This window comes from Neofelis nebulosa, chromosome 4 (assembly GCF_028018385.1).
Source record: "Neofelis nebulosa isolate mNeoNeb1 chromosome 4, mNeoNeb1.pri, whole genome shotgun sequence".
Taxonomy (NCBI): domain Eukaryota; kingdom Metazoa; phylum Chordata; class Mammalia; order Carnivora; family Felidae; genus Neofelis; species Neofelis nebulosa.
In genome coordinates this window covers 164402680-164428219 of record NC_080785.1, presented here as the reverse complement: position 1 = coordinate 164428219, position 25540 = coordinate 164402680, and the positions used below count along the sequence as shown (strand labels likewise).

At 52.0% G+C, this 25540-nt stretch overlaps 1 protein-coding gene and 2 long non-coding RNA genes across 3 annotated transcripts in view; 2 read left to right on the top strand and 1 right to left on the bottom strand.

Moving 5' to 3' along the window:
• The window catches only part of CERS4 (ceramide synthase 4), a 34198-nt gene extending 34010 nt beyond the window's left edge, over positions 1–188 (bottom strand). Inside the window, exon 1 of the mRNA XM_058728186.1 lies at positions 4–188. The gene's annotated coding sequence lies outside the window, so the exon portion shown is untranslated. The remainder of the gene's footprint in view (positions 1–3) is intronic.
• A 1185-nt stretch (positions 189–1373) lies between these two features.
• Positions 1374–2613, top strand: LOC131510710 (uncharacterized). The gene is made up of 2 exons (XR_009261146.1): positions 1374–1674; positions 1995–2613. It is a non-coding gene; the product is annotated as an uncharacterized LOC131510710 (long non-coding RNA).
• A 13918-nt stretch (positions 2614–16531) lies between these two features.
• Positions 16532–23259, top strand: LOC131510709 (uncharacterized). The gene is made up of 2 exons (XR_009261145.1): positions 16532–17201; positions 22577–23259. It is a non-coding gene; the product is annotated as an uncharacterized LOC131510709 (long non-coding RNA).
• The last annotated feature ends 2281 nt before the right edge of the window (positions 23260–25540 follow it).

Here is a 25540-nt window from a genome sequence, read left to right as displayed (position 1 = left end):
TACCTGGGGGCGCAGGCGGCGGGGCGCAGCGGGGACGGACGCGGAGAGGAAGGAGCAGGCGCGGCCCGCAAGCGGCAGCGGGACTCTGCTCCCGGGGCGGCCTCCGCCGTGGGCCCAGGAGGTAGGCAGGGGTGGGGGGGCGGGGCCTGGAGGGGCGGGGCCGGGCCGGGGCGGGCCCCTGCGGGGCGCGGGGTCCGGGCGGCGCTCGGCCCCCTCCGCGGACTGGACCGCTTCCCGGACCCCCCGCCCCGCGCCGCGGGCCCCGGCCTAGCTCCGCCCCCACCCCCACCCCCGCTCCAGGCCTGTCCGGAGGCGCGCCTGGCCCAGATCCAGCGGCAGGTCCCCGGGCTGCGCCTTATCTCTCTCCTTTGAACCCAGCACCTTCGGCGCTCAGTCTGGCTCCTGGTTCCGTTCCGCTCGCCGCACGTCCGCGCGATCCCCTCCTGCCGGGTCCCCTCTTCTGGCCCCGCCCAGACCCGCGCATCTGCACCCACACCGCGTGTGCCCTGATCGCGGGAGCACACGGGCCGGCCGGGCATCGATTGCTGGGGAGGCCCGGACTGTCTCGGGCCTCAGAAGCCACCTCGGGTTCCCCACTTGTCCCAGATTGAAGACCGAGCCGCCCCAGTTCGGAGGCGTGGGGCGGAAGCGCGCGCAGAAGCCCACTAACTGCCTAGTTGGGAGGTTGGGCGTAGCGGAGGGCAGGCAGGCGGGTGGGGTGCGGGGGTCAGGAGGCAGAGCAGGGGAGACAGGCCCGCGTGGGTGGTGGGGCAGCCCCCAGCCCTCTCTTGCCGGATGGAAGCCAAAGTGACCCGGGGTCAGCAGTGCGCGGGAGCAGGGAGCCCCGGCAAGCCTTGAACGGAAGACGATCCTGGATGGGGCGCAGGCAGTCTGTGAGCGCCTGGGTCGCACCCCGTGTGTGTGTGGGGGGGGGGGGGGGGGGCTCACGGTCCAGCTGCCCCAGCCGAAGGGAAGGGGGTTCCAGAGCTGCCGGCCAACGGCCCCTCACCAAGTGGCTTCACCTTTGAACAATAAGCCTCTCCTTGAAGCACATCCAGGGCGAGGGAGGGAGAAGGCCCGGCCTCCTGGGCGTGGGGCCCTAAGCCAGTTGCTTCACGTTGCTGAGATTTGATTTCCACACATGGGAAGCAAGAGGGGCCAGAGAGCCTGTGCCTCCCAACCCGCTTCTGGTCTCTGCAATTGCTGTTTCCTCCAGGAGACTATTTTTTTCTCTTTTCAAATGTGCGGGTCCTTCTCCCTCAAACCCTCCCTCCCTCCCCCTGTGCTCCCAAGAGCTCCTTTGTGCATGGGGGAGAGGAAGGGCCATAAAGCCCCGGGAGCTGCGGTTTTATCGCCTTGCACCTGGGGGGAAGGGCGCTCAGAACGTGACAGTCGTCTGTATTAATAGTAACTGGAGGCATTGTGGAAGGGGGGAGTCCAGGCCCCAGGGGAGAAGCAGCAGATCCCTGGAGAAGTAGAGGGTGAGGCCCCTGAAAGAGGATTTGGGTGGGCCAGGGTCAGGGACAGATTTCTTGGCTACCCTATGCCCTCCTTTCTCCTGCCCCCACCCCATGTGTGAGCAGGGAGTATTCAGGACAGGCTTCCTGGAGGAGGTGACATCTGAACCCTGAGAGGTGAATGGATGGTGGCATTAAGTGGAGTCAGAGTCCAGAGGTGAGTGAAGAGGGCAGCAGGGTGGGGCCAGCCACCAAGGCCCTCCAGGGCTCTCCCAGGAGAGGCACGATCAGACTTCAAATTGGACTCTGCCGTGGGGGCCGCTGGGGCCTGGTGGAAGGGGTACGGACAGGGCTCTGGGCATCAGGGGAGGCCAGGATCTGGTTGGTGGGAGTTTCTAAGCCCGAGAACCCAGTGTGGGGTGTCTGGGGAGGGGGAGCGGGAACCCTAGGGAGGCCCAAAGCTGGGACCAGAGGCAGAGAGGGGGAGCGCCTTGCTTCCCCCTTCCCTCCGGGTTTTCACACCTTTTGTGCTTGAAGGGCAGACCCAGGTGGAAGATGCTGTACTATCTGAAGATGAAGAAAGGGGCCATGAGCCAAGGAACGCAGATGCTTCTAGAAGCCGGAAACACCTTCTCCCCAGGAGCTTCCAGAAGGAAAATGTGGCCCTGTGGACACCTGGATTTCAGCCCAGTGAGACCCGTTTTGGACTTCTGACCTCCAGAACTGTCAGATAACTGTGTGTTCTTTTAAGCCACCAAGTGAGTGCTGACTCGTCACGGCAGCGATAGGAGACTCAGACCCCCAGCCTCCTGCCCAGAGTCCTGCTTGTGCTCTCAGAACCAACACCCCCCCACACACACACACACATCTGGACTCAGTTTCCAAATCAGCAGTCTGGGGCCCCATCCAGGTCAGACCCACAACCCCTGCAGCATGCACCCTATCACCCACCCCTCCAGACCTCTGGGGCCCCTCTGGGGGTCTCCAGGGCTGCTGCTCCCTTGTTCCAGCAGGGTGGGGACTGAAATCCCACAAGTCTGTCTGTCACTGCCTCTCTGTGTCTGGCTGTCCTCCCTGGCCTAGCCTTTGCCAAACAAGACCTCTGTCCTCAGTGGGGGGCTCCTCTCCCCAAAGGCAGGAGCCCCCAGTTCAGACAGTCCTGGGCTCATGTTTGTGCTGTGTGAACTCGGGTGTGTGACACAGCCTCTCTGAGCCCCATGGTGTCCTTATCTGTGGAATGGAAGAGAACCAGGCCATCTGGGGGACAGGTAGGTGGAGGGACCCCTGCCTCCATGCTGTTTCATCCAAGTGGCCTGAGTCAGGGCTGGGGAGGGCTGGGACGAGTCCGATGGGGTGGGTGGAGAAGCCTTTACGCTGTCTGTTCCTCCTGCCTGGAACGCTTTTCCTTCTTCTTGCCAGTCTGCGTGGCCCCCTCCCGCCATCCCTTGGGCCTTTAGTCAGAGGTTCATGCTGTCCACCCATCCTGCCACCCCCCTGCCTGCCACTGCCCCCCCCCCCCCACCAGCTGTATCTCCCCAGCCCTCCTCCCTCTCGGTTCCTTTTTTATCCTGTGCCTGACAGTCTCCTCCTGGAAAATGTCCACCCCTCAAGGCTGGGGGGGCAGGGGAGGGGGTCCCATCTTGATCCCCCAGTGACCCTAACGCTGAAACAGGGCCCGGTACCCAGTGGGTGTTTCACAGATGTTCCTTAAGGGCAGAGAGGATGGGGCGAGGCAAGGTGGGAAATGAAGTTTTCCAAGAAGGGCTCTGAACAGGGCCTACTGGGTATGTCTGTGAGTCGGCCTGCCTCCTTGTCCGTGTGTCTCCAGGTCCCTCTGGGTCTCTGTGTTTCTGTGTGTGTCTGTGTGTGTTTCTGTGTGTCTGCAGGGGTGTCTCTGTGTTTCTGGGGTGTCTGTACTTGAGCGTCTGACTGGACGCACACAGCTTCAACTTCTCCGGCCACGGTGAGGGGTGGGGGGTGGGAGGGGGGATACTGAGCTGTTCTCCCTGGAGCGACTCTGCCTCCTTCCATCCTGCTGCTGCCTCCCCAAGGGCCCCGCCAGCTTCCCAGTGTCGGCGGGATAACCCACTTGAGTTGGTGACGGCTGCCTGCCAGCCTGAGGTTCCCAGCAGCCAGGCAGGGAACAGCATGACGAGGCTCCCGTGCTGGGAGCTTTATAGAGACGAACATACCCACCCCTGTCTGTGGAGCAAGTGCATTAAAAATTCCCATTTCACGGGCGCCTGGGTGGCTCAGTCGGTTAAATGTTCCACTTCTGCTCGGGTCCTGATCTCATGGATTGTGAGTTCGAGCCCCGCGTCGGGCTCTGTGCTGACAGCTCAGAGCCTGGAGTCCGCTTTGGATTCTATGTCTCTCTCTCTCTGCCCCTCCCCCACTTGTGCTTTTTCTCTCTCTCTCTCAAAAATAAAATAAACATTTAAAAAAAAAATTTCCGGGGCGCCTGGGTGGCTCAGTCGGCTAAGCGTCCGACTTCGGCTCAGGCCACGATCTCGCGGTCCGTGAGTTCGAGCCCCGCGTCGGGCTCTGTGCTGACAGCTCAGAGCCTGGAGCCTGTTTCGGATTCTGTGTCTCCCTCTCTCTCTGACCCTCCCCCGTTCATGCTCTGTCTCTCCCTGTGTCAAAAATAAATAAACGTTAAAAAATTAAAAAAAAAAAATTCCCATTTCACAGATGAGGACACAAGCCCAGAGTGGTGCAGTTAGCTGCCCGAGGCCACACAGCCAGAAGCTTGAACTCAGCTTCTCTTGACCTCTTATTCTCTGTCAGCCCCCGCTTTCTTTCCTTTTGCTGGTTTTGGGGGGGGCACTGGGGTAGGGTCACAGAGGACCCTCACCCCTCACCTTCCCTCAGCCCTGGCAGACTCACATCCCTCACTCTTTTTATTTTATTATTATTATTTTTAATGTTTATTTTTGAAGGAGAGAGAGAGAGAGAGTGTGTGTGAGTGGGGGAGGGGCAGAGAGAGAGAGAGAGAGAGAGAGACATACATAGAATCCGAAGCAGGCCCCAGGCTCTGAGGTGTCAGCACAGAGCCCGACGTGGGGCTCAAACCCACAAGCTACATGATCATGACCTGAGCTGAAGTCAGACACTTAAGCGACTGAGCCACCCAGGCGCCCCTATTTTATTTTTAAAAAATAATCTCCACACCCAACTTGGGGCTTGAACCCACAACCCCGAGATCAAGAGTCACACCATTGACTGAGCCCACAACGTGCCGCATTTTCTTCTCTTTTTTTAAACAAACACTTGGATCTTATGTAGTCCCCTTTTTTAAAAAAATGAGGTAAAGGGGTGCCTGGGTGGCTCAGTCAGTTAAGCGTCCGACTTCAGCTCAGGTCATGATCTCACGGTTCGTGGGTTCGAGCCCCGCGTCGGGCTCTGTGCTGACAGCTCGGAGCCTGGAGCCTGTTTCAGATTCTGTGTCTCCCTCTCTCTGACCCTCCCCCATTCATGCTCTGTCTCTCTCTGTCTCAAAAATAAATAAATGTTAAAAAAAAAATTAAAAAAAATTAAAAAAAATAAAATAAAAAATGAGGTAAAAAGTATATAGCATGAAATGTACCACTGTAACCATTTTTTAAAGTTTTTAAATTTGTGTTTAGTAATCTCTACACCCAACGTAGGGCTTGAACTCACAGCCCCAAGATCAACAGTCACATACTCTTCCAATGGAGCCAGCCAGGCGCCCCCTGTTGTAGCCATTTTTAAGTGCACAGCTCAGTGGCACTAAGTATATTCACACGGTTGTGCAACCACCCCCACCATCCATCTCCAGAACTTTCTCATCTTTCCAAACTTGAGATTATGTCCCCATTAAACACTGACTCCCTAACCCCTACTCCAGTCCCTGGCACCTGCCATCTACTCTCTGTCTCTACGAATTTTCCCATTTGAGGTATCTTATATAAGTGGAATCCTACGGTATTTGTCCTTCTGAGTTTGGCTTGGTTCATTTAGTGTAACGTTTTCAAGGCTTATCCACGTTTCAGAACTTTATTCTTTTTAATGGCTGAGTAATATTCCACGGCATGAATGGACCACATGATTTATTCATTCATCCGTTAATGGACGCTTGGGTTGTTTCCAGCCGCTGGCCGTTGTGATCATGCTGCTGGGAACATGGGTGCACAAATATCTCTTTGAGTCCCTGCTTTCCAGGGATACCCAGAAGAGGGATCGCTGGCTTATACAATAATTCTACGTTTAACTTTTTGAGGAAACTGAGCCTTGTTTTTTAAGTTAATGTTCCTGGGAGCCCAATGCAGGGCTTGAACTCACAACCCTGATATCAAGATCTGAGCTGGGATCAAGAGTAGAACACTTCACTGACTGAGCCACCCAGGCACCCCACTTTTTAAAAAAAAAATTTTAACATTTATTCATTTTTGAGAGAGAGAGAGACAGAATCTGAAGCAGGCTCCAGGCTCTGAGCTGTCAGCACAGAGCCCGACGCGGGGCTCGAACCCACGAACTATGAGATCATGACCTGAGCCGAAGTCAGATGCTTAACCAACTGAGCCACTCAGGTGCCCCTACTTTTTATTTTTTTAAGTAAGCTTTATGCCCAAGATGGGGCTTGAATGCATGACCCTGAGGTCAAGAGTTGCACATTCCCCTAACTGAACCAACCAGGTGCCCCGAAGTTCTTTTTAATATTAAGGAAATTACTCATCCTCTGATACAAGCCGCAATATTCCCCTCACCCTCCCAGTCTGTTGTAGTTTTAGCTTGTTTTTAATCTTCCCTTCCCATGCACCTCTAAGGATTTTGAGGAAGTTGGACTCACCTTTTTCCTTTGCAGCTTTTGCATTTAATTATTTTTTGTAGGAAGACCTTACCTATTCTCAAATTACTATTTTAAAAGGCCCCCATGCGGCTGGGTGGCTCAGTCAGTTAAACGTCCGACTTCAGCTCAGGTCACGATCTCGCGGTCCGTGAGTTCGAGCCCCGCGTCAGGCTCTGGGCTGATGGCTCGGAGCCTGGAGCCTGCTTCCGATTCTGTGTCTCCCTCTCTCTCTGCCCCTCCCCCGTTCATGCTCTGCCTCTCTCTGTCTCAAAAATAAATAAACGTTAAAAAAAAAATTTATAAAAGGCCCCCATGTGTTTTTTTGTTCCCTAGTACTTTTATGATTTTCTTTCTCCGTGTAAAACATTGACCCATCAGGAACTTATATTGAGGTAAAGTAGGGATCCAAGTTTTACGCTCCCGGTGGTCCCAAAGGCATTCACCGCCTCATCTGTGTTTTCGATGCGCACTTTGGGGAGCCCACTAGGGGTGTCACGTCTGCAAGGAGGGTGGTTGTAAGGTGTGGAGGGAAGCTAATGTTGTCACAATATGAGAACCACTTACTACTAAATTGGTGACTTAGGAAATCAGACTCCATCTGAACCTTCAGGATTATTTCAGCAACAAACTGCACCCACAGAAAATGATCTTTTTGTTAATTTTTTTAAAAATTTTTAATCAGTTGTTCTCTGGTGTGGGACGTAGTCAACATTGCCCCCGAAGTTAACACAACAATGCAAGTCTATCACAAAATGATATGGTCAGTCTTGCGACCTCGTATGATTTCACGTGGTGGAAGAAAATGGCTGTGGACGTGGACCCAAATGCAGGTAAGTTACTGACGGAGGAGGAACCTGTGGTCGGTCTAAGGAATAAACTAAACATGGAGAAGGTGGCCAAGCCTGCTCCAGGGAGAGTGACTCAAACACCAAATGGTCAGACGCAGACCTGTGTCCGGTTTCCTGGGGCCACCACGACAAAGTGGCACAAACCGGGCAGCTCGCCCAGCGGAGGCTTAATCCTCTCACAGTGCTGAAAGTTCAGTGTCTGAAATCAAGGTGCCCACAGGGCCGTGCTCCCTCCGATGGCTCCGGGAACCGATCTTTCCTGCCTCTTCCAGCTTCCACTGCTGTGGGCAATCCTTGGCACTGCTCGGCTTGTGGACACATCATTCCCATTTCGGCACATGGCCATTTTCCTTCTGTGCACGTCTGTGTCTTTGTGTCCAAACTTCTCTTACGCTGTCATTGGATTAGCGGCCACTTCTACTCCGGGATGACCTCATTTTAATCTGATTGCATCTGCAGAGATCCTATTGTGAAATAAGATCACATTCCCAGGTACCACGACAACATATCTTTCCGGGGGACACAATTCAACCCACAATAGCATTTTTGTTTTGTTTTATTTTCTCTCTGTGTGTGTGTGTGTGTGTGTGTGCGTGTGTCTATTTTCCCCCCAAATGATTCCAGAATCCTATTGAAATATTAAATGTGAATTATTGAACACAGTGTGGGGGGGATGCTCTTCCAAAAAATCCCCAATGAACTAATTTCTTTTTTTGTCTGTTTGTTTCAAGAATTAGCCTGTAGTGGGGCGCCTGGGTGGCGCAGTCGGTTAAGCATCCGACTTCAGCCAGGTCACGATCTCGCGGTCCGTGAGTTCGAGCCCCGCGTCGGGCTCTGGGCTGATGGCTCGGAGCCTGGAGCCTGTTTCCGATTCTGTGTCTCCCTCTCTCTCTGCCCCTCCCCCGGTCATGCTCTGTCTCTCTCTGTCCCAAAAATAAATAAAAAACGTTGAAAAAAAAATTAAAAAAAAAAAAAAGAATTAGCCTGTAGTTTCCATTGTAGCTGACATCTTGTTTACTCTCAAGTAGAATGAATTCCTTGTCATAATTTGTACTCTGTTTTCAAAAGAAACAGTTCCTTCCAATCAACCCTTTTGTTTCTGGCTCCGGCCTTTTTGGTGCCAGTGTTAATTGGAGGGACTTTTCTCCGGGACCAGTGAGCCAAAGCTGATGAAGAGACCCCTTGGCAATTCCAGGTCAATGTGCTGGGGGTGTGAAGGGGGAGAGCACAGGATATTCAGGACGTGGGTAGGAGGTCAGGGCGATGTTCCCAAGGACAGAATGTCCCTCAGCTGAAGAGGCAGGTGGGCAGGGATGTGGGGGGCGGGGCGCAGGGAAGAGGAGGGCCCACTGAAACAAAAGCCCAGTGTGACCCGGGGGTGGGGGGCAGCATGAGAGATACTGTCCTTTCAAGCCATTCAAGCCATTCAACAGCCGCAGGGCTCACCCTTCACGCAGCTACGAATGGGTTTCTATAGGAGAGTGTTGTGCTCTGATTTGCAGTCTGAGAGGTCACAGGGCCTGCAGCGTGACAGGTGCATGCAGGGGACAGAGATACGGGAACCTGGTTTCCCAGTGGAGAGTGGGAGGCTGGTGGGACCCTGTGGAAGGAGGGAGAGGAGGTGCGAGGGAGGTCTGGTGGGTGGGTCTGGACTGTGCCTAGCATGATGTCCTTCTCTGGCTGGGTGGCCAGGTGGGTGACCCTGGTGGGGGGGGGGCGGACGGGCAAGGGCAACAGCAGACTTGAGGGACGGTGCTGGTGTCTGAGAGAGGCGTGCCCTAGAAGCCGTCTTGGGTCTCCGTCTGCACTGGAGATGGGGAGTCCCTGGTGTCAGCTCCAGGAGAGGCGTGGATGGCAGGAGGCCCCATGGGTGACAGTCCCTGTGGGTTAGGGCCAGAGAAGGGGGCATGGGGAGAGGCTGGGCTGAACTACAGTTGGGCCACCTGGCTTGGGCCTGTCCTGCAGCCACCCTCCACATCCAGGCAGTGGAGGCCCACGGAAGGATCAATTCAGACCTTGAACTTGGCCTCTAGACCATCCTGGGGCAAAAGCATTATGGCACTGGCCCAAGGTCACACAGCCTGTGAGCACCAGAGCTGGGACTGGGAGCCAGCGAGCCACTGGTGTCTGTGAAAAGCTAGCCGCCCTGGGTGAAGCCTGCCCAGTACTTGTTCCGATGAGGACAGGGGCTGGGGTGGGGGGCGCAGGGGGTGCAGGCGAGCAGGAGACAGGCTTGGCTGAGTCGCCCAAGGTCTGCTGGCGGGCCGGGGGTGTGAGCTCTCGGGGCGGGGTTGACCTCACCTCGCCTCCCTGGAACTTTCTCCGCCAGCCCCCCCCTCCCCTCCCCCTCACTTCCCCTTCGGAGAGCTGCCGGCGGGGGGCGGGGTTATCAGTGTGGGGGAGGGCGGGGAGTCCTCCGGAAATAGGAGGAGAGTGGAAGAAATCCGAGGCCAGATCCGCAGGGCTGGGGTAGGGGGTTGGAGATGGGCGGAGGCTTGGGGCTTCTTCCCAGCCCGGGAGACCCCTGTGTGGCTCAGAGGGATGGGGCTTTCCCCGGAGGAAAGGACCCCGGGGTGAGCCACTAAGCTTTTGCCCAAGACTCAAAGCCTCCTTTTGTATTTTGCAAAACCCAGAGCGCCTTGGGGTGAGCCTCAGAGGGCAAGAGTGTGTCACGCCCGCCACGCAGTCTGGCAAAGAGGAAGGCAGGTGCCAAGGCGTGGAGGTTTCAAACAGCATGTTTGGGGCTGGAGGTTAATTTAAAGGTGCAAAGAACAGAGAGGGGAGGCAGAGGGAAGGCTGCAGAAGAAGCAGGACCGGAGCCGGGAAAGTCCTTACAGACTTGGAGCTAATCTTGCGGGGCGGTAGGGAGCTATAGAAGGATTTACAGCAGGGAGGGACACAGTCTCTGGTTGTCTGGAGGAGGGCTGGGGCCCGGGGAGAGGTCGGGCAGCGTCAGAGTTGCCCTGTGCAGAGTTGATGAGGCCTGAATATGGCGGAAGGATAGAAGGGGAGGGTTTTTAACTTTTAGAACCTTTTATTTAAAGTTTGTTTATTTACTTTGAGGGGCGTCTGGGTGGCTCAGTGGGTTAAGCATCCAACTTTGGCTCTGGTCATGATCTCACGGTTTGTGAGTTCAAGCCCCGCGTCGGGCTCTGGGCTGACAGCTCGGAGCGTGGAGCCTGCTTCGGATTCTGTGTCGCCCTCTCTCTCTGCCCCTCCCCTGCTTGTGCTCTGTCTGTTGCTTTCTCAAAAATAAATAAAGATTAAAAAAAAGTAGCCAGGACACAGACCTAGGGGAGAATATCAGCAGCCCCTAGAACCCCTCCTTCCTGTCACTCCCACCCAGGGTAACCCCTAACTTGACTTTGAACAACATACAGTCATTGTGCCTGCCATTCTGGTTTTAATTCACATCTCCCTGATGACTTAGGATGTCAAGCATATGTTTACCTATTGGCCATTTGGAGATCACCTTTTGCCAAGGGCCCATTTTTCCTTTGAAGTTTATGCCTTTCTCTTCCTGGTCTGTAAAGGACGCTTTCTATATGCTGGACACATGGGGGCATCGGGGCTACCTTCATTCTAGTCCCTCCGGTCCCCCTGGCCACCTCCATCACGCTGATGCCCCCCAGCTGTGTTGACCATCCGGCCGCACTCCACTCTGGCCACCAGACTCCACGGCCATCAATCTGCAGTGACCTGATTTCTCTGGCCACCGCAGGGAGGCGCACTTGAAAGACGCAAGTACCCAGAACAAAAATCACTGTCCCCCCCCCCCCCGCCCCCCCGCCCCTGCCCAGGGAAAACCACTTCCATAATCTGTGTCTACTTTACCAGGAAGAGAGAAAACCATATATAACATATAATGCTATTGTGTGTGTGTGTGTTATGTAATTTATATAAATAGTATCACACTGTATTATCATCACACAACTTTTTTTTTCCACCCAGAAGTAGGTTTTGGGGATACGTTTATATTGAGACAGAGATAGAGAGGGGGAGCTAGTCATTCCTTCTTCACTCCTGTATAATATTCCATTTCTTCACGTGACTGCAAGAAAGTCCTTGTATCGGGCTCCCTGACACCTCTCAGAAGTTATTTCTTTTTCAAAACCCACTGGCCACTTTTTTTTTTTTTTTTTTTTGCTGCCTCCGCAGTAAATGGTTCCATTTTATTGGCCGTTTGGAGACGACCTTTTGTGAAAGGCCCATTTTTCCTTTGGGGTTTCTGCCTTTTTCTTGTTGATTTGTAGGAGCTCTTTATATATACTGGACACAAGTCCTTTGTCAGATTTCTTACAGCAAATATTCTGGAAGAAGTTTTGGGAGGCACTCAGGAGGTAAGGTCGCTAGATCTAGGCGGCTCGGTGGAGGAGAGGGAAAGGCAGGAACGGAAAGTGATGCCCTCGTCTCTGGGGCTAAGTGTCAGGGTTGACTGATGCGACCATTGCTGAGGTGGGATCCTAGGAGGAGCCACAGGTGAGGGAGGTGCTGGTGGATGTGAGGAGTCACCAGAATTTGTCCTGCAGTGACACAGACAATATGGAGCGCCACAGGGAAGGGCCCCTGGGTCAGCTGCAGATTTCGGAAATCGTCTGCAGGATAGCAGGGCATTTTTCTTTTCTTTTCTCTTCTTTCTTTCCTTTCCTTCTTTCTTTCCTTTCCTTTCCTTTTCTTTTCTCTTCTTTCTTTCCTTTCCTTTTTCCTTTCCTTTCCTTTCCTTTTCTTTCTTTCCTTTCCTTTCTTTCCTTTTGTTTCCCTTTCTTTTCTTTTCTTTCCTTTTCTTCTTTTCTTTTTCCTTTCCTTTCCTTTTCTTTCTTTTCTTTCCTTTTGTTTCCCTTTCTTTCCTTTCCCTTTCTTCTTTTCTTTTTCCTTTCCTTTCTTTTTCTTTCTTTTCTTTCCTTTTCTTTTATTTTTTGAGAGAGAGAGAGAAAGAGAGAGAGAGAGACAATGCATGCAAGTAGGAGAGAGGCAGAAGGAGAGAGACAGAGAGAGAGACAGTCCCAAGCAGGATCTATGCCCAGCTCAGAGCCTGACACGGGACTTGATCTCATGACTGTGAGATCATGACTCCAGCTGAAATCAAGAGTTGGCTGCCCAACGGACTGAGCCACCCAGGCTCCCCTATTTTTTTTGTTATGTTTTGCATTAAATATTTTTTTAGAGAGAGAACACAGTGGAGGAGAGGAGAGAGGCAGAGGGAGAGAAAGAATCTTTTTTTTTTTAAGTTTATGTATTTATTTATTTTTTTTTTTCAACGTTTTTTATTTATTTTTGGGACAGAGAGAGACAAAGCATGAATGGGGGAGGGGCAGAGAGAGAGGGAGACACAGAATCGGAAACAGGCTCCAGGCTCCGAGCCATCAGCCCAGAGCCTGACGCGGGGCTCGAACTCACAGACCGCGAGATCGTGACCTGGCTGAAGTCGGACGCTTAACCGACTGCGCCACCCAGGCGCCCCTTATTTTGAGAGACAGAGAGGGAGAGTGCAAATGGGGAAGGGGTGGAAAGAGAGAGAGAGAGAGAGAGAGAGAGAGAGAGAGAATCTCAAGCAGGCTCCACACCCAGCACAGAGCCCGACACAGGCCTTGATCCCACGACCCTGACACCATGACCTGAGTGGAAATCAAGAGGCAAACGCTCAACTGACTGAGCCATCCAGGCGCCCCACACTTAAGTTTATTGATTTATTTAAGTAATCTCTACACCCGGCACGGGGCTCGAACCCACGAACGGTGAGATCATGGCCTGAGCTGAAGTCGGATGCTTCACCCACTGAGCCACCCAGGTGCCCCAATTTTATTGTTTAATGGACTTTATTAGGTTCACAGCAAAACTGAGTGGGAAGTACAGGGAACCTCCATAAGCCTTCTGCCCACATGTGCATAAACTGTGCCATATCGACCTGGCAGAGGGACACCTTTATTACCATCGAGAGACCTGTACTCACATCATTATCTCCCAGATCTGTAGTTTACAGTTGGCTGTGGGTGGTGTGCATTCTGTGGGTTTGGACACACATGCAATGAATGAATCTGCCATTGTGACATCACGCACAACAGTTTCGCTGCCCTAAAAATTCCCCTGCCTTCTGCCTGTTCATCCCTCCCTCCCCCCAAGCCCCGGGCACCACTGATGTTTTCACGGTCTCTTCACTTCTGCCTTTTCCAGAACGTCACAGAGCTGGAATCCTACAGCGTGTAGCCTTTTCAGACTGGCTGCTTTCGCTTAGCGATAGGCGTTTAAGGTTCCTCCGTGGCTTTTCGTGGCTGGATGGCTCGGGTCTGTTTAGCGCTGAATAATGTTCTCTTGTCCGTGGGTCCCACGGTTTACTTATCCATCCACCTACTGGCGGACATCGCGGCCGCCTCCAGGTTTCGGCAATTATGAAGAAGGCTGTTATGAACATCCGTGTGCAGGTTTCTGGGTGGGCATAGCTTTCGACACCTTTGGGTAAATAGCAAGGAAGGCGATTGCTGGATCGTATGGTAAGAGTATGTTTAGTTTTGCGGCTAACTGCCAAACTGTCTCCCAAAGCGGCTGCACTGATTTGCATCCCCACCAGCAGTGAGTGAGAGTTTCCTTGCTCCCCAGGCAACAGAATTTTTCTTTTAAAGATTTTTTATTTTTATTAAAAAATTTTTTTTAATGTTTATTTATTTTTGAGAGAGAGAGAGAGACAGAGCATGAGCAGGGGAGGGGCAGAGAGAGAGGGAGACCCAGAATCCGAAGCAGGCTCCAGGCTCTGAGCCATCAGCCCAGAGCCCGACGCGGGGCTCGAACTCACAGACCATGAGATCATGACCTGAGCCGAAGTCAGATGCTCAACCGACTGAGCCACCCAGGCGCCCCTAAAGATTTTTTATTTTTAAGTAATCTCTACACCCAACTTGGGGCTCGAATTCACAACTCCGGGATCAAGAGTCCCATACTCTACTGACCGAGCCAGCTGGGCGCCCTGGCAACGGGATTTTTTTAAAGTTTGTTTGTTTGTTTATTTATTATTTTTTAATGTTTATTTATTTTTGAGAGAGAGAGAGAGAGAGAGAGAGTGGGGGAGGGGCAGAGAGAGAGACCCAGAATCCAAAGCAGTCTCCAGGCTCCGAGCTGTCAGCACAGAGCCCGACGTGGGGCTCGAGATCACAAACCTCAAGGTCATGACCTGAGCCAAAGTCGGACACTTGACTGACTGAGACATCCAGGTGCCCTAAGTCTATTTATGTATTTTGAGAGAGAGAGAGGAACAGAGAGAGAGAATCCCAAGCATATTCCACACCAGTAGCATGGGGCCCCATTCAGGGCTTGAACCCACAAACCATAAGACCATGATCAGAGCTGAAACCAAGAGTCAGCTTAACCAACTTAGTTTAACCAACGGAGTCACCCAGGCGGCCCTGGCAACGAGACTTTTAATCACAGAAAAATCTAGACAAAAAATTAGGTTCCATCTATATGCTTTCTCTTTTCATCTAAGCTTTTTTACTTAGAATTTTATATGAAAACACTTTCCATATTGTTAAGAAAAAAATCTTTCTGTATTGTTAGAAAAACCTTCCCATATTGTTAAAAATGTCCACAACATTTTTGATGACCGCATTATAGATTTCATCATCTTATTTTTTTAATGTTTGCTTACTTATTTTGAGAGAGAGAGAGAGAGAGAGAGAGAGAGAGAGAGAGAGAACACGCACATGTGTCAGTAGGGGAGAGGCAGAGAGAGGGAGAGACAGAATCCCAAGCAGGGCCCACACTCAGCAGAGCCTGATTCAGGACTCGATCTCATGACGGTGAGATCATGACCTGGGCTGAAATCAAGAGTCAGGCATTTAAGGGTGCCCGGGTGGCTCAGTCGATTGAGCATCGACTCTTGGTTTTGGCTCAGGTTATGATCTCATGGCTGGGGGGTTCGAGCCCTGCATCCGGCTCCAAGCTGGCAGGGCAGAGCCTGCTTGAGATTCTCTCTCTCCTTCTCTCTCTGCCCCTCCCCTGCTCTCTCTCTCTCACTAAATAAATAAACTTAAAAATTATTATTAAAAAAAAAAAAAACAGAGACGCTTAACCGACTGAGCCACCCAAGACCCCACTCATGTTATTTTTAATTTTATTTTTATTTTTTAATTCAACTTTTAATTTTAATACCAGTATGGCCAACAGGCAGGGTTATATTGGTTTCAGGTGCGAATCATCATGTGCTGGTGCTGACCTAACTGCGTACCTCAGTTTGCGTTACCTGAGTATCGAAATAATGCCACGGCGAGTACTGTTATGGGCAAATATTTGCCTACTTCTCATATTTCTGCGGAGTGAATTCGCAGAAGTGGAAATACTGGCTTGAAAGAGGCAAACATTTTATGATTCTTGGTACACATTGCCAAACGCTGTCCAGAAGGCTGCAATTTATGCTGAAAGCAGCCAGCCAGCCAGCGCGAGATTTGGTAATTAAAAAAAAAAACAAAACCCAACAAAAGTCACTGTTCAAACAGACAACAAGGTGTCTCCTTTTTCACCAGCAGTGAGCATCTCTGAGAATTCAGGGGTCGGATGTGTTTTCCTCTTCCGCTTGTTTCATGGGTGTTTATGACTTCTTCTGTCCGTGCTCTTTTCCATCTCCTGGCTGGAATATTAATATGAATCGATCCGTGGAAGGGCTTTCAGTTTTAAAGAGACGACCCAGTGCATTCCTTTCTGATTCCTCCCACTGCTCTTAAGCTTAGAAAGAGCTTTGAAATCGCACAGCTTTGAAATCCATTTACTTTGATTTGCTTCTAGTTACGTGGAAGGTATAGTTTGATTTTTGGAAATTTAATTTTAAAAAAATTTTTAATGTTTATTTTTCACAGAGAGAGAGAGAGACAGACAGAATCCGAAGCAGGCTCCAGGCTCCCAGCTGTCAGCACAGAGCCCGATGCTGGGCTCCAACTCACGAACCGTGAGATCATGACCTGGGCAGAATCAAAAGTCAGATGCTTAACCAACTGAGCCATCCAGGCGCCCCCCACCCCCCCAAGAAAAACCAACCACCTTCTTAATTTTTTTTTTTCCCCATCTAGTTCTTTACAGGAAAAATTATTCTGGCCCTGCAAATGACCAAGGCAGAGGCTACAGTGACTTTTATGACCTAGCCTTGAAACTCACATACTGTCCTTCTACAGAATTCCATTGGTCACACAGGTCACCCCACCTGTGATCTAAAATGGGAGGGACTTGGCTATCAGGAGGTGACCTTTGATCGCAGGGGGCCCTCTTGGAGGCTGACCACCCACATGCCTGTAATTTGTTTGCAGGTGTCTTTCCAAAGATGTTTGCCTGCTCGCCTATTCATTTTCCCTTCTTCGCTACTAAAAAAACATTGATTTTTTTGTCTGGGACAGCAATATGTTCAGTTTAAAACACATATGTCCCCAGACTCCCTTATACCCAGAGGTGGCCACAGGACTCATTTGTGGCCAATGAGAGGCATGTCGGACACTTTTTCTGATTGGAAGGGGGAAAACTCTACAATCCCTACCTTTTTTTTTTAAAACACATAATCCTTCCCTTTTCTCGCTGCCTGGAAAAATGGTCATGATGCCTGGAAGCACAGCAGCCATCTTGAGGCCAAGAGGACAAAAGCCACACGGCTAAAGATGATGGTGGAGGGGGCACCTGGGTGACTCAGGTGGTTGAGCGTCCGACTTCGGCTCAGGCCATGATCTCACTACTCGTGAGTTCAAGCCCCACATCAGCCTGGCTGCTGTCAGTGCCGAGCCCACGTCAGACCCTCTGGCCCCCTCGCCCTGCCCCTCCCCCACTTGCGCTCTCTCAAAAATAAATAAAAACATTAAAAACAAATGGATAAAAGACAATAAAGATGATGATGGAAAACAGAAGGAGCCCAGGTCCCAGGGGCATCATAAGACCACCTTACTGGTGCCAGATTCCTCACTTCCAGACTTCACCTTCTTTGAGGAACAGCAAGCTTCTCCCTCTATTTCAGCCACTTCGTTGTTTTGTTTTGTTTTGTTCTTCGGTCATGTATAGTGACAAGAAATTCCAGAGTGGTTCTGATGTCGTACGGGATAAGGATCCTTTCTTCCTCCCAAATAGGTAACTGTTTTATCACCGTTTACTGATCTGTGACACCACCTCCATTATGCAAAAACCACGCACACACGCACGCAAGACTTTGGTCCGGGGACTTGGTCTCCAATCTTCTTGCTAGAGCAACATTGTTTCCACTGTTCTTGCCGTATGTTGCGTTTTCATATCCGGTAAGGCTTCCTTCCTCCTCCTCTTTTTCCTTCAATTGTCTTTACCTCTTTATCCTTCTTGGGGACTTTTGAGTTGACGTGTCAATCCCCCTACCTCGCTGCCGCGATATTTTAAGTCAGAGTCTGGTAGTAAAGGGCAGCTTTTTAGGTTTGGTGCAGATCAGCTTTGTCTCACTGGTTTCATTTTCTAGACGATTTATAGGGTCTGCGCCGGATCACGCCTGACGCTGTGCTTAGGGTTCCCCACCGCTCTCTGGTTGGATTTACACAGCCCTCACTGGAAATAGGTAACATTATTTGCTCCATTTCACAGATGAGAATGCTGAGGTCCTGAAGTTGTCCAGTGTTCATAAAGCTAATAAAGGGCCGGACATACGATTCAACCTTGGACGCCCAACTCTGAAGGCCGTTTGAACTCCTCCAACGGTCCTGCCTCCCTATCGTGGCCTCGGTGCCCCCAGAAAGGCACCATTGTCATCTAGAGTCGGCTCAAGGGGTGGCCAACAGCTTCAGCCAGTTGACGGAGGCTGCTGAACTCCCAGAGAGAATAATTCCCGTGAACCCCTGCTCCCTGCCTTCCCGCCCGGTCCTTGTGTTTATGGCCAACACTCCCAGAGAGCCGCAGAGAGAAATTCAGAATGTTCCCGGGCAAAGAAAAATGTCAGGAGCCAGAAGGTAGAAACCTGTTATGTGAGGGGGTGGGGGTGGGGGAAGCAATGACGAGAGCCCCCCGCCCCCAGCTCCCAGACACCCCCACCCCCACCAGGCAGCTTCACTCAAGCTCAGTATCCCACTTCCTGTGACCTAAAACCATCAGCGTTTCCACAGTCCCTCACCTCTCTGTCCTCTTTATCCTCAAGGTAGCTTGGCCCAAGTCCCGAACAGGAGGCAGTGAATCCATCCATTCGGGGCCTCCCCAGATATTAACTGAACAGCTAATCTGGGCAAAGCACAATGCCAGGGAATCAGCAGTGATGAGGGCCCTGCTCCCGGAGCTGGCGGTGTAGAGGCCAGTGATAGATGGCCCGTCTCCCCTGGAACTTTCTCCAACAGTGTGTGTGCTGATTGGCTGTCTGCAGCTGCCGTCCTCTCTCGAGTTGGCTGAGTCTGGATCATTCCGCCAATCCATCCATCAGGGGGAGTGTCCGGCAGGACTTGGGATCCCCTGAGGATGTGACTGTTGGCAGGTCGGCTGACTGCCCATCCGGTCTGGGTCTGTGCCCAGCCACGGGTCCCCCAAGGGACCCAGACTCAGGCACAACGTGGTTCTCAGTCACCTGGATGGCTTTGCAGGGATGGCCCGTCCTTTGGGCACTGGGCCCAGGGCCCATGACATGTTTAGGGGCCCATGAAAATGCTTGAAATGTAATTTTTTTTTTTTTTTAAGGTCAGAAACAAAAAAGGGAAGGGGTGCTTGGGTGGCTCAGTCGGCTCAGGTTATGATCTCGCAGTTCGGGAGATTGAGCCCCGCGACGAGCTCTGCACTGACAGCCAGAGCCTGCTTGGGATTCCCTCCCTCTCTCTGTCTGCCCCTCCCCTGCTCTCTCTCTCTCTCTCTCTCTTTCTCTCAAAATAAATAAATAAATAAATAAATAAACTTAAAAAAAAAAGGAAAGAAGTGGATAGAAAATAATGGATACATAATAATGAACCTGGCTGGAATCACATGGATTTTTATACCAATGCAGTTCTAATTATGATTGCTTCATTAAAAAAAATTTTTTTTTAATGTGTATTTACTTTTGAGAGAGACACAGACACAATGCGAGTGGGTTAGCGGCAGAGAGAGAGGGAGACACAGAATCGGAAGCAGACTCCAGGCTCCAAGCTGTCAGCACCAGAGCCCGACGCGGGGCTCGAACTCACGAGCTGCAGATCATGACCTGAGCCGAAGTTGGACGCTCCACCGACTGAGCCACTCAGGTGCCCCTGATTGCTACGTTTTTTAAATAAAGGAAGGGCCCCATGAATGTAAAAGTGACTATGACCCACAAAAGTCATACCGCCACCCTTGTGCTCTCCTCCCAGGAAAGCCCAGCCCCACCTGTCACCCTACCCCATCAGGGAGACCGGGTCTCATCCCGCCCCTGCTCAAAACCCTCATGCAGCTTCCCAGCACACTCAGTGACCACAGCTAACAAGACCCCCATCACCTCCTTGGTATTCACCCCTGTCTCTCTATTCCAACATCCCAAACTTCCTTGCTGTGCCTCAGACAGCCAATGTCACTCCTGCCTCAGGGCCTTTGCACTTCCTCTTCCCTCTACTTGGAACCCCGTTTCCTAGTTCTTATCATAGGTGACCCTTTCTCATCCTTCAGGTCTCAGCTCAAATGTCACCTCCTCTAAAAGGCCCTCCCTCGGGCGCCTGGGTGACTCAGTCGGTTGAGCGTGTGACTTCAGCTCAGGTTGTGATCTCGCAGGTCGTGAGTTCGAGCCTGGCATCAGGCTCACTGCTGGCAACCTGTCAGGGCAGAGCCCGCTTCGGATCCTCTGTCCCCACCCCCCTCTCGCTGCCCCTCCCCTGCTTCGTCTCTCTCTCAAAAAATAAAAACCATTTTTAAAAAGTTAAAAGGTCCTCTCTGATGCCCCCAACTAAAACAGTCCAGTGACATCACTCTGCCTTTGGGCCTCCACATCACTGGCTGAAATTTCCTTGTTTGCTTGTCTGATAACCGTCTCTCCTGGTCTAGTTACCCATTATTGTCACCCCTAAACTTATTATGATCTCTCACAATTTGGGGGGTTGGTTGGGTTCAGCCAGATGGTTCTTGCCTGAAGTTGCTCATGTGGTCACAGTCAGGCTGGGACTGGAGTTACTTCCCGGCTCACCTGTGCGGCGATGGATGCTGGCTGCTGGCTGGGGGCTCAGCTGTCCACGCCACCCTCCCGTGGCCTCTCCATGTGGCTTGGGCTTCCTCACATCATGGCGGCTGGTCCCAAGAGGGACCCAGTTAGGAGCCGCATCACCGTGTATGACCCAGCCTTGCGGTGTGGTGTCATTTCCCCCTGTGCTCTCTTGGTTAAGGTGGACACGGAGTCCCGCCCAGCTTCAAGAGGAGGAGACCCGGACCCCGGTTCTCGTCCGGGAGAGTCAAGTTCACACTGCAGACAAACAAGTAACATGGTAGAGATTGTGACAGCCGCATGGGGGGAATACAGTCTGTCCCGTCGCCCCTGGAACCACCTCCAAGAGAGCAGCGTCCTTGTTCCGGTTGTTCACGGCCGTGTCCTCACACCTCGAAAGTGCACGCCACCTGCTTCGACTGAAACATTCTTTTTTTAAAAATTTTTTTTTTCAACATTTTTTATTTATTTTTGGGACAGAGAGAGACAGAGCATGAACGGGGGAGGGGCAGAGAGAGAGGGAGACACAGAATTGGAAACAGGCTCCAGGCTCTGAGCCATCAGCCCAGAGCCTGACGCGGGGCTCGAACTCACGGACTGCGAGATCGTGACCTGGCTGAAGTCGGACGCTTAACCGACTGCGCCACCCAGGCGCCCCTCGACTGAAACATTCTAACGCTTTCCTGAAAAATCCTGTGTTCCGATAGCTCACATGTATTTCTATTTTTTTAAACAGATGTTTTTAGGATGTAGCCTAGTTCTTTTTAAAATTTTTTAATGTTTATTTATTTATTTTAGAGAGAGAGAGAGAGAGAGAGAGCACAAGCTGGAAGAGGGGCAGAGAGAGAGGGAGACACAGAATCCGAAACAGGCTCCAGGCTCTGAGCGGTCAGCACAGAGCCCGACGAGGGGCTCGAATTCACGAACCGTGAGATCATGACCTGAGCCGAAGTCAGACGCCCAACAAACCGAGCCCCCCAGGCGCCCCAAGAGATTCTTTTTTTTTTAATTTTTTTTTAATGTTTATTTATTTATTTTGGAGAGAGAGAGAGAGAGAGAGCACAAGCTGGAAGAGGGGCAGAGAGAGAGAGAGACACAGAATCCAAAGCAGGCTCCAGGCTCTGAGCGGTCAGCACAGAGCCCGACGAGGGGCTCGAATTCACGAACCGTGAGATCCTGACCTGAGCTGAAGTCGGACGCTTAACCGACGGAGCCACCCAGGCGCCCCAAGAGATTCTTTTTTTTTAAATTTTTTTTAATGTTTATTTATTTATTTTGGAGAGAGAGAGAAAGAGAGAGCACAAGCTGGAGGAGGGGCAGAGAGAGAGGGAGACACAGAATCCGAAGCAGGCTCCAGGCTCCCAGCTGTCAGCACAGAGCCTGATGCGGGGCTTGAACTCACGGACCCTGAGATCATGACCTGAGCCGAAGTTGGATGCCCAGCTGACTGAGCCACCCAGGCGCCCCCCCCCAAAAGCTCACATTTAAAGAATACCAGGATATTATCTATATATTTATATGATATAAATAACATATTACTTACATTACAACAGGATATTACAATACATATATTAAATACAAACTAAATATTATACTTAATAATAGAAATAATTGGGGGGAAATGGGGTTGAAGGCAGAGGGCAGGACAACAAAGCACTTTGTGCCCAGAGCACTAAAAGAAGCATCTGGCATCCTGGTCAGACCCCTGCCCCAGGTGTCCTCTCCTGTCATGTGTGAGCGTCCTTCTCCAGGCTCAGACACAGGGTGCTGCCTCCTCCTTTGAGACAAAGGCATTCGCTTCTCAGAGAGGCCACCTTTAACCCAGTTTAAATCTGACCCAGCCTGTGGATGTCTTCATTAATTTATTGCTTCAAACTAGGGCAAAATGTCTTTGCGGTGTCTTCACCTTGAAAATTCCCCAGGCAAGAGACCAGAAGGTGTAAAAGTTCCTGAAGCCCCAAGTTAGCCACAGAATCCAGCCACCCAGTCATGGAACCCAGCACGGAACCCAGCCACAGAATCCAGATGCTGCTTGCCCCGAAGGAAGGCATTTTCACAGCTCTTTTGTTCTGTCTTGTTTTTAGAGAGAGAGAGTGTGCGTCTGAGAGGGGGAGGGGGGCTGAGGGGCAGAGGGAGAGAGAGGAAGAGAGAGAGAATCCCAAGCAGGCCTCATGCTCAGTGCGGAGCCCGATGTGGGGCTCACTCCTCAATCCCACGCCCCTGCGATCATGACCTGAGCTGAAGTCAAAGTTGGACACTCAACTGATTGAGCCACCCAGGCACCCATAGTCTTTTTCTTTTCTTCTTGTTATTATCATTATTATTATTATTATTATTATTTTAAAGTTTGTTTGCTTGTTTTGAGAGAGACGGAGGGAGAGAGAGCGGCAGAGAGAAGAGAGACAGGCTTCCAAGCAGGCTCGGCACCCAGCTCGGAGCCGGATGCGGGGTTCGGACCCACAAACCGTGAGATCATGACCTGAGCGGAGGTCAGGAGTCGGCCGCTTAACCGCCTGAGCCACCCGGGTGCCCCCAGACTTCCCTTTAATTGCACAAAAGTGCTAGGAAGAAAACGCGTGTGAACCAACACTTCCGGGTTATCTTGACGTCCGCCCTCTCCCCGTCCATCCGACGCGTCCGTTCGAATTCACAAAACAAAGGACACGCGGAGAAGCTGGGGCCGTTGGCGACAGGGGCTGGATGGCCAGATGGGCCCGTGAGAGTCCTTCCAGCTTCTCAGATGCGGCCCCGCTGTGCACGGATGCGAGACAGGTGTGGCTCCGCGGCTCCCCAGCTGGGCCCACTCAGGCGAGCTGCCCCTTGTTTCATCATCTGTAAAACGCAGCCCCGAGACCGGCTTGGCACGCCCGATCTGTGTGGCTGCTCAGAGCCCTGCAGGCAGAAGGGCCCCGCGCTCGGTTTGAGGCCGGGCAGTTGCCATCTGGAAAGCCCCCGCCCACTTTACTGAGCCATAATTGGCACATAGCATTGGGTGAGTTTCCCGGTGCGTGTGTTGATCCGATACACTTATAAATTGCCAAACGCTCACGCTGCCTCCACCGTGACACAAAGTTACCATGTCTTTCTTTGTGGTGAGAACGTTGAAGATCTACTCCTTAGCAACAGTGGAGAATATGATACACGACTGTTCGCTATAATCCGCGCGCTGTCCATTAGATCCCCCGAGCTGTTATTTCTTTTTTCAATTATTTTTTTAATGTTTCTCTTTGAGAGAGAGAGCGTGAGCAGGGGAGGGGCAGAGAGAGAGAGAGAGAGAATCCCAAGCAGGCTCCGCACCATCCGTGCGGAGCCCAGCAAGGAGGCTCGATCTCGTGAACTTGGAGATCGTGACCTGAGCCAAAGTCCAGAGTCTCACGCTTAACTGACTGAGCTACCCAGGGGCCCCTTTTCTGACCTTTTTAGATTGCACACATAAGTGAGATCATCCAGCATTTGTCTGTCCCTGACTCATTCCACTCGGCATAACGCCTCCGTCTGGAAATTCTTAATCATTTCACTTTTGAACTTGGGCTTTTAAAGTGCAGTGGGTGGGGTAGTGGAGCGCCCCCCCCCCCCCCCCCCCCCAGGGAGCACAGAATCAAGGTGCACCTGCCCTGCCCTGTGTGCCTGGCTCAGCAACATTCAAAGTGAGGTCAAGGGTCCAGGCTTGAGTAAGGGGAGGTGCTCACAGCCTCCGGGTCAACACTTTGCCTGGGAACCAGAACTGGGCTCTAATTCTGAAAGAAGTAAAAGCGTTCCAAGAAACAGGCAAGAAACCCTAAGGTGACTTGCGTCACTGGTGGTGTTAGCCAACAACTTGCACGGTGACACAATAGAAGAGAAGAGAGGGCAAGGTAGTCTCCCCTCCGCCCCTTCCACCGGGCCCAGCGAGGGAAGGCGGAGTGTGTGGGCGGAAGGGGCTCCTGCAGCCTGGGGGGACTGGCCAGTGGCGGTTCCCACGGTCCTGGCCAGAATGTGGTGGGAGGCACCGTCACCCTCCCTCCGTCCGGGCACCCAACTCCGCAGTGTAGGGGATCTCACGAACAAGTGGCATGCTTTCTTATATTTGCATTTAAAAATAATTATGTTGAAGGGGCACCTGGGTGGCTCAGTCGGTTAAGCGGCCAACTTGGGCTTCGGTCATGATCTTACGGGTTCGTGAGTTCGAGCCCCACGTCAGGTTCTGTGCTCACAGCTCAGAGCCTGGAGCCTGTTTCAAATTCTGTGTCTCCCTCCCTCTCTGCCCCTCCCCTGCTCATGCTCTCTCTCTCTCTCAAAAATAAATAAACACGGGGGAAAAAAAGGAATTTAACATTTTGATTGCTTGTTACTTAGAATGACATGGGAAATGCCAGATACCGTAAGTCAAAGAGGAAGCTAGGGAAAAAAGGGAAAGCTTTGTATTTCCTCTCTTTTGTTTTTAATGATTATTTATTCTTTTTTTTTTTTTTTTCAAATTTTTTTTTTCAATGTTTTTTATTTATTTTTTGGGACAGAGAGAGACAGAGCATGAACGGGGGAGGGGCAGAGAGAGAGGGAGACACAGAATGGGAAACAGGCTCCAGGCTCCGAGCCATCAGCCCAGAGCCTGACGCGGGGCTCGAACTCATGGACCGCGAGATCGTGACCTGGCTGAAGTCGGACGCTTAACCGACTGCGCCACCCAGGCGCCCCAATGATTATTTATTCTTGAGAGAGGGAGAGACAGAGTGCAAGTGGGGGAGGGGCAGAGAGAGAGGGAGACACAGAATGTGAAGCAGGCTCCAGGCTCCGAGCTTCAGTACAGAGCCTGATGCAGGGCTTGAACCCACAAACCGTGAGATCATGACCTGAGCAGAGGATATCAAGAGTCGGACGCTTAGCTGAGCCACCCAGGTGCCCCTTCGGTTTGTTTTTTACCAAAGAACCCCACATTTGCTATCACGCTGGGACCTGCACGTTATGTAGCCCGCTTCGTGTAGAGCCTAGTGGGGGCCTAGGACCCTAGCGTGTAGAGCCTGCTTAGTGGGGTTGCAAATGATCACAAGGTGCTTGGCCCACAGCAGGGCTTCTGTGAAGGTGAGGCCTGCCATCATCTCCTTCTCCTCTCTGTCCCCCAGCCCTGTGCTCTCAGCTCACCCATGGCCAGCTCACGGACTCCTCTCCTCTCACTGGCCAGTCCAGCCTCCCTGACCCCCCGAGACCCCTCTGCCATCCCTGCCTGCCACACCTTACCCCCACTCTGTCACTGGGCCCTCCGTTCCTACCTCCGTTCGGCCAGCTGTCCCACGTGGCTCCGAGGGGCACGGTTTGGGTTGGCTGGTCCCCAGCCCTGTCCCTCATCGGTTTC